The 14,294-nt window shown below is 35.5% G+C and overlaps 1 protein-coding gene across 1 annotated transcript in view; it reads left to right on the forward strand.

The window, feature by feature from the left end:
• The window catches only part of LAMA1 (laminin subunit alpha 1), a 186,526-nt gene that overhangs the window by 17,872 nt on the left and 154,360 nt on the right, over positions 1-14,294 (forward strand). The gene's annotated exons all lie outside the window — the stretch shown is intronic.

The raw sequence follows: 14,294 nt of genomic DNA on the forward strand, positions 1-14,294 counted from the left end.
CTTCTCTCTGTGTCCTACAGGAAAAGTCTCTGCAGTCATTGCCTATGCACTTATTTGACTACTGGCTTTCAAATAAGGTTAAGAGCTTAGCCTGACTGGAAGGGATCCCACTGTTTGTATTACTTGGGGAGGTATTTTAGGGGGTCTGTCTTAAGTATCAGTGAGCAGCAATAGCCCTCTGATTCACATCCTGTACTGCAAAGTTTTTGGTAAATCCTCAAATTTGGATTGTGTGCTGCTAAACCCTTCTAAGCCGAAGATTTGAACTGAATATTAATCTTGGCAGTCACTGTGCTTCTTTCTCCAGCAATGAGAGTAGTCATTACAAACACAAAATTCCAGAGTTGGACAGGGGTTTAGGGGTCATATCCTTCAACCTACATTGGAAGAAAAAGTTCTTTCAAGTACATTCCCAGCAAAGAATTGTCACCATTTTTGCTTTGATTATCTGCATTGATGGAGAAGCCCACCACTCACCCCAGTCTCCACTCTGGACTTCTCAGGCAGGCTGCTCTATGTTGGGATAGCTCTAATTATTAGGAAGTTGTGTGTGTATGTGTGTGTGTGTCTGTGTGTGTGTGTGTGTTAAACAGCACCTGCCTGACACATAGTAAGTGCTTAATAAATACTTGTTGACTTAATTTATATTAAAGCAAAGTCTGCCTCTGCAACTCTCTTCCATTTCTTTCCTCTGGAACCAAATTGAACAAATCTAATTGCTCTTCCTAGAAAAAACCATTCACATCCTTAAAAATAGCTATCAATTCTTTTCTTTTAACTAAACATCACTTTTCCTTTGGCCAGTCTTGATATGGCATGGTATCTCATAATTCTGATGACTTTCCTCCGGACTTACCCTAGTTTTCCTTCCTAATATGGAAGGCCTTCACTGAGTACTATCGTACAGATTTTGTTTTACCAGGTCGATTGCAGTGATATGATTTCTTCTCTAGTTCTGGGCACTGTGCCTTGATTAGTGCAGCTTAAGACTACATCAGCTTTTCTTGACTGCCGTGTTGCATTGTTGACTCACTCAACTTTCGGTTCATGAAAACCCCTCCAGGAACTTTGTCACATGTACTGTTTCTCTTATACCACATACCTGTATAGTTAGTTTTCTGAATCAGAGTATAAGGGCTTTTACATTTATCCCAATTAAATTTCATCTTATGATATAAACATCATTTATTGCTATTTATTATATTGTTTAGTATTATTATATATTATATATTATAAATTGTCCAGATTGGTGCATATCCCTCTCCAGGACCAAACTGTAATAAATACCTTCATCTCAACAGTTGTACCTAAGTAGTGCAGGGGGGCAGAAAGATCTGAGTTCAAATCCTAATGTAGATTCTTACTGCTTTTGTGACTAATAAAAAAGTCACTGTACCTTCCTCATCTGTCAGATGAGGTTGACAAAAGCACCTCTCTCTCAGGGTTCAAATGAAATTCTATTTGTAAACTGCTTTGCAAACCTTAAAGTGGGGTGTGTGTGTGTGTGTGTGTGTGTGTGTGTGTGTGTGTGTGTACATACACACATATATATATTTATCATTCATACAGCCAAACATTTTTTAGGTGCTTACTATATAAGAGGGCTTACACTCTTCTTTTGGGCACTTAGCAAAGAGCCTTCCTCACAACGCTGTGAAATAGTGTTAAATATTATTATTAGAATTTTATGAGTGAGGAAATGCAGGAGAGTGACTTGCTCACAAATACCCGGCTAATGTATCTTTTGCCTCCCAGACCAGTGTTGTTTCCAGTGTACTATACTGTCCCTCTGTAAAGTGATAGTCACAGATCCCTTCAATGAGTTGTAATTCCCTTCTGAATTGGAGCAGAGCATGAAATTTCTTTGCTTCCTCCAGCTTTGACGGAAGGGACTTCCCAAGAAATCTACAGGCCAGGAACCACAGAATTCTGTGGATATTGTGAAACAGCTCTTTAGCTTTCTAAGGGAATCTGAGTACGTGGAGGTTGAAGGGAAAGTTTTTGGGTTAGCCTGAAGGTCTTGGCTTCAGCTTAACCTTATTATTGATTGGTATACAATGCAGAGATGGAGATAAGTAGATAAAATGTCGCTGTGGTGTGGGAAAAACCAGCAGACAAAAGAAGGGGTTGGAAAAGCTTGTTTTCTCCAAGTGTTTGAGTTGGTGAGGAAAATACCAAATTAATGGGCCTTGACCTTCGCATGTGAGAAGTTTATGAAAAATTTAATGAATTTTGTTAGAATTATGCCTAAGAAGTCTATCCAGTATAACTGTTGTTAATTACTGAGCGTTATTGACATTATACCTTCAGACTAATGTTGCTAATGCTAAAGCTGTCTTCCATAGGGCCTTGGGAAGATATGTACAGCTTAGAAATTATGTCAAATTTTAGGCATTATTGACTTTAATCAGGCAAGATGTCTTACAATTATCTATAGCAACAGGCTCATAATTAATTAGTTCTCATTATTAAACTCTTGGAGAGACTATTTTTGCCTTTTTTGTATTCCAAGGTATAATATATAAAATACTTGTTCACGTGATAAAAGGATTATGTATGTATATAAATGTATAAATATACATACATACATATGTATGTGTGTGTATAGTGTATGTATATGTGTGTATGTGTGTGTATTATGTATATGTGTAAGGAAATGATGGTCCTAATCCTAACAGGTATATATAAAATATAATGTTCTGTGCATGTAAATCATTCAGGGGCACAAAGCCCCGATTATTTTGTTGAATCAGTGTATATAAAGTAATCAAACATAAGCCTTGAACAAATTATGAAAATAGTAAGCAGATGCAGACAACTAAATTTTTTCTCCCAGGAAATTTCAAAATTTAACTTGTTAATACTCCTGCATTTATCTACTAGTAAAGGCCCTCTGTCTTGGTCAAGGACACTTGGAATAAATTGTTATGAAGTATTTCAAGATAGTGTTGTTACTAACACAGCAGACAAATCTTTGCCTAACCCTTTTTTCCCCCTAAATGAGATTCATGGCTTCAGCAGCTTCCCACAGGAATTTTTTTAAGTTAGTTTTATTGAGTAACAAACTCCCCAGTTTAGACTAGACTCTCCCCTCACCCTGTCTGTGTTTTTATTGTAAAGAGCTTTTGGTACATACTTATCTAGTGTAATCTTAAGCATATTTTTTTAAGACTTTCTTTTTCTAACAACCATCAATGATGATCAAAGTAATAAAGCACCATATGCATGTGTGGGGGAAGGATATGTCTTGTCGTCTTGCCTGGGTTTGATCTTCAGGACTGAAATTTAGAGGAGATCACTTTGATTTTAAAAGGCAGCCAAATCACTCCTGTATAAAATGACTTTTATATGGTTCTCATCTGAATATCTGTGATTAAAAACCCAGTTAGTTTGAGCAGCCAAATGATCCCTAATGACTTTTGTATGATTTTCATCCGAATTTTTGTTTTTATTGTTGTTTAGTCAATTTGTTGTGACCCCATTTGGGGTTTGCTTGGCAAAGATCCTGGAGTGGTTTGCCATTTCCTTCTTCAGTTCTTTATAGAGAAGAAAACTGAGGCAAGCAGGGTTCAATGACTTGCCCAATGTCACACAGCTGGTAAGTGTCTGAGGTTGGGTTTGAACTCAGATTCTCCTGATTCCAGGCCTGGCACTGTGTCATCTAACTACAGTTTCCTATAATACGGATGTGTTTGCTTGGAAACGGTTAGGTATTTGCCTATCTTACTATTGTTTTGAAAGCTACTGAAATCTTGCTGGTTAATTGCTGGGGGAAAAAATGTGTCTCGTAATTATAAAACAAGTTAATTATTGGTGATTAGAGTATTCTTGATTGACCAAAAGAGTTCAGGAAAGCAGAGTTCAAGCTTCAAAGGTGAGCCCAAGTGTTTATTCACAGATCATGAAGTCAGATGGAGTTTAGATAGATACAACTAGAAAGTAGAGAGATATAAATATTTGACTGAAGAAAATAATAATAGCTAACCTTTATATAGTGCCTACTATGTGCCATGCATGGTGCTAAGGGCTTTATAATTATTGTCTCCTTTGATCCTCACAAGAACCCTGGGAGGTAGGTGCTATTATTTTCTCCATTTTACAGATGAGGAAACTGAGGCAAACCGAAGTGAAGTGATTTGTCCAAAGTCACTCAGCTAGTAAAGTTAAGTGACCTGCCTAGGGTCACACAGCTGGTGACTGTCTGAGGGCTGTCTTTGAATAGGTCTTCTTGACTCCAATCCTGGCAGTCTATCTACTGCATTTTTTTCTGGTTTGTGGACAACTTACTTTTTCTGAGTATGTGGGTTTTATAAAGTAAAGTATGAAGTATACCTGTACATTGTTACAGAAAATGTGTGTGCAGGTGAATTCTTTGTATAGCAAAAACTTACCTAAGTTAGGGGCCTTCTGTCCACTTTTAGAATGTAATACTTGTTTTAAGTGTCAGTGATATGTAGCTACTTCCTCTTCAGAAATGTTTACCATTTGAGAGTTATTTGTCCATTCATTCAATAAAGTGTTTTTTATTTCTTTTAAAATTTTGTTAAACATTCATCACCTACCTTATGCCAGACACTGTTGTAGGCCCTGTCTGTGAGGAAACGGACTGGAATTGTGATTATCCTGGCATAGGGAGCTCCCAGATTGATGTCTTGATCAATGCAGATGGGAACCTTCTTTGAAATTTACAGACTCAGAAAGTTGTCTATATGTAGTCTTGAGAGGTTGAGTGATTTGTCAAAAATCACAGAGCCCATACATTCATGTACCATAATTTCTTCAGTCATTTCCCTTCTGAGGTTCTTTTACTTTCTTTCCTTTTTGTTTTTTGCTACAATGGAAAAAAAGTGCTGATAAAAAGTATTTTGGTGTTTATATATATGTATATACCTGGGACTTTTTATTATTGACTTTGTTAAGAGATATGGTCAACAGTGTATTCTCTGTGTCAGACATCTGAACCACTTTCTTTGATTTCCATATTCATTTTCAGAATAATTTTGAATGCTCAACTCCATCCGTAGTTCACTAATGTCTTCATCTTTTCACAACCCTTCCAACACTGACTGTTCCCATCTTTTGTCCTATTTTTGTGGTGCAAAGAAAAATGAATAACAGCCTGATCTACATTGAACACTGTACATTTCTACACTCCTTTTGGAGATTCTAGACAGGCTTAAGCTGAATATTTCAAACACAAAAGACTTGGAAGCATCCCCTGTCAGAAACTTAAAACATGAAAGAGTAACGTATAATTTCTATTATACTCTCCTGGGAATTTGATATTTAAAACATTAAAACATGAGACACTTAGTGAAGTTGTTGAGTAGACATTTTTACCTTTACCTCAACTCTGCATTATCTGAAAAACTCCATCAAGTTATATTTTTTCTGGAAAACCAGGCCAAGGTTTGGGCTCATCTTTTGCTGGTGGCCATCTCTTCTGAAAAGTGTTATATTAACGACAGGGGACTCCTTCCACAGTGCACCTAACACTGAATGAAGAATCTTGGAACCCCCAAATTCCCACTGTCTCTACTTTCTAAAAAGCCCATCTTTCAGGATCCCTGCTCGTTCCTATCACTCAGGCATCATCTGTATTCAGGGAAAGAGGCGGCCAGGGGTTGAGGCCAGAAGCCCAGGCTCAGACTTGCCTGGCAGCACATGTACACATTGCCGTGTTTAAATAGTTCACCACGTATGCCAGGGGATGGGAGGAGGAACACTTCTCCCCATCCCCCAAGTCCTAGAGAGAGAGTCTCATATCACACATTTTAGAAACACTAGAAGAGAGAAGTCAGAAGTTGTCTTTCTACTAAGTGGGTCATTTTTCTGATCAGTCCTAATGTCCTTTGTTTGCTACAGTCATGGAATTAGAGGCACAAAGGGAACTGCTTCATCATCCCAAAGCACATGTCTTTCAGCAGTGAGCCACATGAATTACTAGAAGAAATCAGGTGGTAACTCAGCCCCAATGGAGTGTGCTGTAGCCAAAGTAGATAAGGGAGAGAGAGGGGGTTTTCCCCCAAATACCTTATGTTTTGACCAAATACCACTGTCTAATTATTAGCCAATTAATGGATTAGCATGGAAAATCCTGTGTTTCAGTTATTATGGGTATGTGAAAAAATGGGCAACCTATAAAATATTATTGTAGAATTCTAATATGCTTTTGGAAACATGCTTATTCAATGAAAAATACTTAGAACTGTAATAAAGTCAGAAGATTTTAGTTTCAAATAGATTCAATTAATAATCCTGTCTTCCCAGGCTCCTTTCTTGCTTCTTAGTCCCCTTTCCCCCCTTAACGTAGAGGTTTTGATTATTTAATATAAAGTATGTTTATACTTTATAACACATTTATTCACAGTATTATTACACATTATTACCAAATGCATTGATTGAAATTAAATCACTTTGGAGTATCTTTTGGGTTTCTTGGGTCAGGGTTGCATAAAATAAACTTTTGACTAAGAGCTTCTAAGGCCTTTGCCTAAAAGTTAGAAAACCTGCCATTCTGGATTTGAAAGTTACAACTTCAGGAAAAAATTTAAACACTTTTATCTTACCTGACCCTCCTCACCAAGGAAGTTAAAAGCTTTGATTGTTACTCCTACTAAAACACCCACTTTGTATGGAATGTTTGCCATCTTACTGAAGTGAATGCTAAGCATTGTGTTGACAAGAAGAATTGGAAAGGGGGGAGTGGAGAGAGTCAAGGAAGATGAACTTCAACTGTAAAGTATATGTGAAGGGTAGAATAATGCCACTCTAGTTCTACTTTCTTACTTCATCCTGAGAACTCAAAACACTAGGAGACAGCGTATCCCAGAATCTCCAAGTTGGAAGGGACCTCAGGCACCATTTGGTCCAATCCACATGGCATTTCATCTTCACTTCCTGTCTTTTTTCAAGTTCCAACTAAAAATTTCACCTTCTAAGGGAAATCTTAATTCCAGTGCCTTCCTTTTATTGATTATTTTCTATCTATCCAGCATATAGATTGTTTGTATGTAGTTTGCATGTTTTCTTCTCCATTTGTGGAGGACTGTGACCTCTTTGAGAGCAAGGGTTGACTTTCGCTTTTCTTTGCATCCCCAGCACTTAGCACAACAGGGTAGGCACTTAATAACCGTTTATTGGTTATGACTGTGAATTGCATTTACCTTACTATTATTTGCTTTCTTTTCTTAGAGAGTGGGATGTAAACTTTTGAGTACTCCTGAGAAGAGGCTGGATAAACATGTATGCCAGATTACAAAATGGACATTAGGAAAGAGAGAAGTAGTGTTTCACAAGATAAAGTTTAATACTTCCTTGGAAAAAATCTGCCTATTATGGTAACAGCTAGCTAGCTATTATTATTATAATGAGATAATATTTGTAAAACACTTTATTAAAATACTGTTTATTTGTCATTAATATCATTATTACTATCAATCAACAAACAATTTATTAAGTGCCCACAAGGCACTCTGCTATGCACTAGGGATACAAAAAGTTACTGCTGCTACTACTACCACCAATACCACCACTACCACCACCACTACCACCACCACCACCACCACCATGTCTACCACTCCTCCTCCTCCTCATATCTTGGGACACCTTTCAGTATTCCTAGAGTAAATGTCTTTGGGCAATGTACAAGGGGCACAAAGCAAAAGGGGCATGATATCAGAAAGACGTACTACTGAACATTCGGCTTTTTTATTTGCAACAGTCATTTCTGTAGAGGACTGATTTCTCCCTCAGTGAACTTTCTTTGTAACAGGGAAAAACAGTTAAGTAAAAGCAACTAGTAGTTTCTGACAACGTAAACAACATCTGATCCACTGGAAAAAGTCCAGAAGGACCTTGGGTCTCTTTCTGACACGTATGATCTGTGTGATGATGGGCAAATCACTTATTTTCTCTAAGTCTAAATTTTCTCATTTGTAATACTGACATGGTTGTAGACAAAATTACATGAAGTCATTTACAAACTTTAAAGTACCATAGGCAATTAAATTGTTACTAAAGCCACAGAAGTGCATTATAGTTTTTAAAAATATGTTTACATCATAGAATTGGTGTTTTGAACATTACAATGTTCATAATACATATCTATTATGTCCCATTCTTCCTGGAACCCACAAAACACTGAACACTAGTTATGCCTTCCTTTTTCCTATCATATTCTTAAAGCAAGGATGATAAATAAATAAGCATTAACTTATTTTTAAAAATATATTTTAATCTATATTCCTGGAGCAGTATTTGTCTGGGATGATATAAATCCTGAGACCTTCCTGAGTATTCTTCTTTGCTTTCAAGCATTCCTGAGAGACTGTATCTTATTTTAGAAAAATAAGTGGAATTGTGATATCTGATGTATGATACCTGAATTCTGTAAACTATTATTAGGGAATTATGAGTGAAGAATAGGATGAGGGAAAGGAGAAAAGAAGCACACTAAACAAAAGGGAATTTAAAATTCTGGTTTTTAAAAAAAAAACCTGTAAATGAAATTCTTCTTACAGTTGATTTTTCTTTCTATTTTTCCAAGCTACTTTTCTACAAAACAACTTTTGACATGTCAGTTCACTGTTCCAGAGATTCCTTACATCACCCCTTACATTCATTATCTCAATATAATGTGGTCATATTTTGACCACAATACATGTGGTCAAAGTTAAACAAACTAGAAATTTTTATACTGATTGCATATTTTAGGCAAGTATAACATTTTAAAAGTAAGACCTCAAAAACTTTTCTTGGAAAAGAAAAAAAAGACTTCTCTCATAAGAAAAAATGCCTGAGATTATAAATTTACTGGATTTCCCTGACAATGGTGATTCAATGGTGGCTAATAAAGAAAATTATAATTTTTTAGTTAGTATGTTTCAGTCAGTATATTACCTATTTGTAAGTATAAGATAAATCTATATTTTTGATGAAAAATAATCTCCCAAGAAGTGTTCACTAGACGTGTTTTTAATGCCTTTTAGCTCAAAGTTAGCAGTATCATCATCGTTTCTCATCTACTTGGGGCTAATTTGTTCAGATGATGTTAAAGATACTTTTAGAAGCAGAGTTAATACGGTACTGAAAGTGAATCTGAGAATGCTGACCTACTCAGGGTGTGAAAAAAATATTGCTGAATGAGAAAGAATTTATTTCATGCTTGATCAGGTTGGCAACCCTGGTGACTTGCCATTCTACCAACTTGCAAGGTTAAATAGCACGATAAAGAAACTATGCCATGGTAATTCCTGAGCATGGGAGTAGATTAGAAGACAGGCAGATGACTAAGGAATTCTGACATGCATTCTAAATATCTCATGTGTTAAATGCACAGTTGCATGATGAAAAATGCTTTTTTATCCAATATTGCAGTTATGCCTATGCAAATGATTCCCATATCTGCCTCTGTCCTTTGATTTTTGCTTGTAAATTCAAACTTTTGTATTTGGAAGGGTCTCTTTCAGCTGCCCCTCCCTCCTCCTCTTTGTTTTTCCCTTTCCTCCTACGTGGTTCTCATAGGCAGTTGCCTTCTATTGAAATATTTTAATACTCCTTGAAATTACTATGCAACACTGAGAGCTTGTTTTTCTCCCTCTTTTAAAATTATTCTGTACTCCTTTTCAAACTCCTATTCATTATCTCCTGAATGTGATGGTCACTTCAAGGATTGTCCAGAGACAAGGAATGATGGATGACATTGTCTGAAAAATATATTGAACATAATATAGAAATGATTTCTTTAAAAGTGCTTTTCAATTATTACTTAATCTGAGGATTCAGTTTTATTAGGAAAAAAATTTTCTGGAAACTTTTGCAAAATTAATGGTTCCACTAAATTAAAACTTGGTTGCTGTTGCCCACGCTCTGTCTTTGTCCAGGTTAGGTTCCTCCTGATGCTGGAAATGTGTGCCTTTCTCATTTCTGTCTCTTAGAAGTCCTAGCTCCCTTCAAGGTCAGCCTAAGGTTCTGCTCCTACAAGAAACTTTTCCTGATTCCCCTTTCCTGCCCTCTCCCTCTTCAAGTTCGCTTGAATTTATCAATGTGTATACAAGTTGTATCCTTCAGGAAAACGTAATCTCTTTCACGTCAGAGAACTTTCTCTTCTTCTCTTTTTTGTTTATTTTTGTATTCCCAGCTCAGTGGTTTCTAAACAGAAGTCCATGAACTTAAAAAGGGAAAAAACTATGTTAACATTTTCATATATTTAAGCATATAATACATAATATTTCAATAGTAAGTTTCTTTTGTAATCCTACATATTTCATTTTAAACATTTAAAAAGATTCTTCTGAGGATTTCATGGATTGTCAGAGGACTCCATAGCACAGTAAAAAGGTTAAGAACCACTCCCTGATCCTCGTACCAGCACATAGTGGGAATGCCATCAATGTTTGTTGAATCTGTTTTCTGAATTTATTCAAAACTTCTTTAAGGATGTTTAGCATATTATGAAAACTGCATTGAGGTCATCCAGAAAAAGAAAAAACACTAGGTTTGGTGTTAAAGGATCAGGTTTAAATCTAGCTTCTGTCATTCATTCCTCTGGGCAGTGACTTTGGGTAAATTGAAGGAAATTTCTTTATCGGTAAGATGAAGGGTTTGGACTATATGACCTCTAAGGTCCTTTCTAGCTCTAAATCTATGATCTTCAGGTCCCAAGAGAAATCTGAAACAGATTATTGTAATGAAACTACTTCTTTTAATAAGGAGTAAATGTATGGCTCATTGAATACTGGGCTGGAGTGAGGAATGTTTGAATTCAAGTCTGGCCTCACACACTTATTAACTGTGTGACCATGGGCAAGTCACTTAACCTCTATTTGCCTTAATCCACTGGAGAAAGAAATGTCAAACCATTTTAGTATCTTTGCCAAGAAAATCCCATAATGGAGTTACAAACAGTTGGACTCAGCTTAACAACAACAAATATATGATCTCTATTTTCTGAGGGACCCATAAAGGGATTTGGAAATTGATAGGCAACACCTGTAAGTAAACGTTTAAAACTCCCTCAGAATTCTGGAACAGTCTACTTGACCACAGTGGGAGTGGATATTCCTAGCCTGCCAAGAATTTTTTGAGGTGACAGTTCTCTAGAGTAGAACAAAGAAAGTGGGTACATTTGCAAGTTAATCAGTAAAGTACTTTTTTGTCCACTCTGTAATTCTGAGTGAACTCAATTATTCAAGTTGCTAGGTTTTTCTTCTGCCTCAGGGGCTTGCCTATTACTTAGCCTTTTACTACTGAATACCAGAGTTATTTTCATCCCTGATTTCATACCCCCTGCAGCCTTATCCCCAAAATATATATTTTAAGGTCCATAGTTTAATGCTCAAAAGAAAGTGCATTTTAACTTTTTGAAAAATGTTGTCATTAAAGCTTTTGAAGTGGCACTAAGACTAAATCTTAGATTCAAAGCAGTTCCAGTAGGAAAGCTTAACTAGGAATCCTTAAATTGAATGGATATATGAAACCCATCCTCAGATCCACCCAGGGCAAGGCACATAGCTTCTGCCTTGATTTCCTTATTTGTATAATGAATATAATTAGGGCACCTACCTCCCAAGATTATTGTAAGGATTAAATGAAATAATATTTGTAAAGCACTTTGCAAATCTTAAAGGGCTCTGTAAATTAGCTACTACTATTATTATTCCAAACTTAAATGATCTTATATGTAATATACAGTTATTTATGCTGCAAATGCAAATGTTTTATAGAAATCTGTGTTAGCCAGCTAAATTTCAAAATTGTAAACATTTTAGGCAGTCTCTTTGTTTTTATAAAATAATATTATCAGAAAGTTGTCAGGTTTCAGGTTGCGTACAAATGAATAGGTTATATACATCTCACTGATAAACTGAGTAATTAATAATCACAGAGGCCACATTTTTGTGGTTTTACTAGGTCACAGGCCAAGTATCTTCGTATAAATTGGTAATATTAGGAAGAACATGGTGAAGATTAATATTAAAAATGGTCAAGTTTTAGGGCACTGCTATTAAACTTTCAATGGTTTGTGTGACTCTTCAAAAAGTCACATATACTAAATTATCACTCCTTCCATTTTAAAAAGAAAACTAATTATCTTTTTAAAGAAATTTGATGTGAAAATTCATGTGTGGTTGAACTAAATTAAAATCATCCAGTTGGGAATGGAAATCCTTTTCATAAATGTGGATTATAACCCATCTATGGATTTTGTTTTTCTGAGTTTCAGAGAAGTTAAATGACTTGCCCATGGTCACACCGCTCCTAGATGTCAGGGAAGGGATGGTTCAAAACAGGTATTCCTGGCTCCAAATTGAGTGCCTGTGTATGTACCAAGCCTTACTTAGCCTTCCTCAACAACTTTAGCGCATTCTGTGCTTTCACATCCTTGGTCATTATTCATATGCTTTCACAGGCTCATAGAGCTGGAAAGGACCTTAACCTGATTTTACACATGAGGAAACTGAGTCTCAGAGAATTTGTGACATGTCTGATATCACACAGGCAATAAATAAGTGACAGGGCCAGGATTTTAACTAAGGTCCAGTGAAATTTGGCAGTCATAGGCTATGATGCTCTAGAACAGATGTTTAATTCACATGGTTCAGATGCAAAAGTTAACCAAGATTTCTGAGTACAGTTCTAGTTTATAGATCATTCATTCAACAAATACAGTTCAAATCAGCTAATGTTTAATAAACATCTGCTGTGCTAGGTATCTCATGATTCACGCACTTAACAAGAGATAATAATGTGGTAACAATGAACAGTGCCAGATTTTGTCATTCAAGAACCTGAGTTCCCTCCTGTCTCTGCTGCTTGATTCCTGTGTGATCTTGGGAAACCCAGTTTCCTTATCTGTAAAGTTAAGATAATAAAACTTGCCCAACTTTCCTTAGAGTATAAGGAAAGCACTTTTTAGACCTAAAGTGTTAAAAAAAAATTTTTTTTAAAGGAGTTTTTTATAGTCTTCTCAAGCTGGGGTGTGGAGAGAGGGAGGGGAAAAAGTGCAAAGCAGAGAACGAAGAAAAACTTAAAAGGAAGCACAGAAAACAATGTGTGGTATTTATTATATAGTTCAAGAAAAGGAAACAGTCTGTAAAAGGAAATTCATGGTTTTATATTGAATTCTCTATGTTCTGATGTGTACATGGGAATATTCTTTTTTCTTGTTTTGTTTAAGTTTAAAAAGAATAAAAGATTTTTTTAAAAAGGAATTTGCCTAGAGTAAATAATTGTTATGTTATGATTATATTATGCCATATATACTATATAATATAGTATATTATGTTACGTTATATTACAATACATTATATTATATGTTAGGGTAGAATCTTAGCCAGTTTAATGTGAAATTTTTCAAATAGTATTTTTGTCAGGTTGAAAATGCTGAATGAATAGCTGAATGAATACATAATTGCAATATGTAATAATATAAATTTAACAGATCTTGTATTTTTTTAAAAAATCAAGAATATTAGTTCCTTCTAAGTTATTGAATTTTTTGTTTTAATGATGTAAATATTGTTTGATTAGAAATGTTTTAAGAAATTGGCATGGTTTAAACATTACCTCTTTTCCCCCTCCCAAAAGTTTCTTTTCTATGAAATAAAATACTATCCATTCTTCCCTAGATCTTTTGCAGAGACTTATTCCCAAGAAAAGGAAAACTAAACAATTAAATTAAAACTATCTCTCAACTATATTCAGATAGAAAATCTCTTCATCACATGCTCAATTGTTGTTAGATCTGAATGTAATCTTCCACATACCATCCTGTTTCACCAAGAAATTCTAAAACCCACAGGAACTGCTATTCTCAAAACATCAGAGAATGTTGAACCTTCTTTTCCAAATAGCTAGAGATGTATTAATCACAGTTGATAAATGACAAAAAACAATTATAACAAAGGAACTATGAAAAACAAATGCTTAATATTGAGTTTTTGCATTCTTATTGTTGCATTCTGAATTTTTTTATTCTAAATCTAGTTCTGTTCAACAAACATTTATTTAGAGGAGAGGGAAAAAAGGAGGGAGAAGGGGGAAAGGGAGAGAAAAAGAGAGAGAAAGAGAGAGAGAGAGAGGAGAAGGAGAAAGATTATCAGTAGTTCAAGGTGAAAAAGACTTACATTAGGAAGAACATGAAGAACACAGAATGGATGCTTTGTTAGTGATTATGGTGTTTGAATTTTAAAAGTGAAGGTATATTTTGGCTCATTTGAAACAGATAAAATGTAATTGATTGATCCACAAAGTGAAAAGGGATAATCCTGTGCTGTTGTTTCAAATGCCTT

Source organism: Notamacropus eugenii, chromosome 4 (genome assembly GCF_028372415.1).
Source record: "Notamacropus eugenii isolate mMacEug1 chromosome 4, mMacEug1.pri_v2, whole genome shotgun sequence".
In the NCBI taxonomy this organism is placed as follows: Eukaryota; Metazoa; Chordata; class Mammalia; order Diprotodontia; family Macropodidae; genus Notamacropus; species Notamacropus eugenii.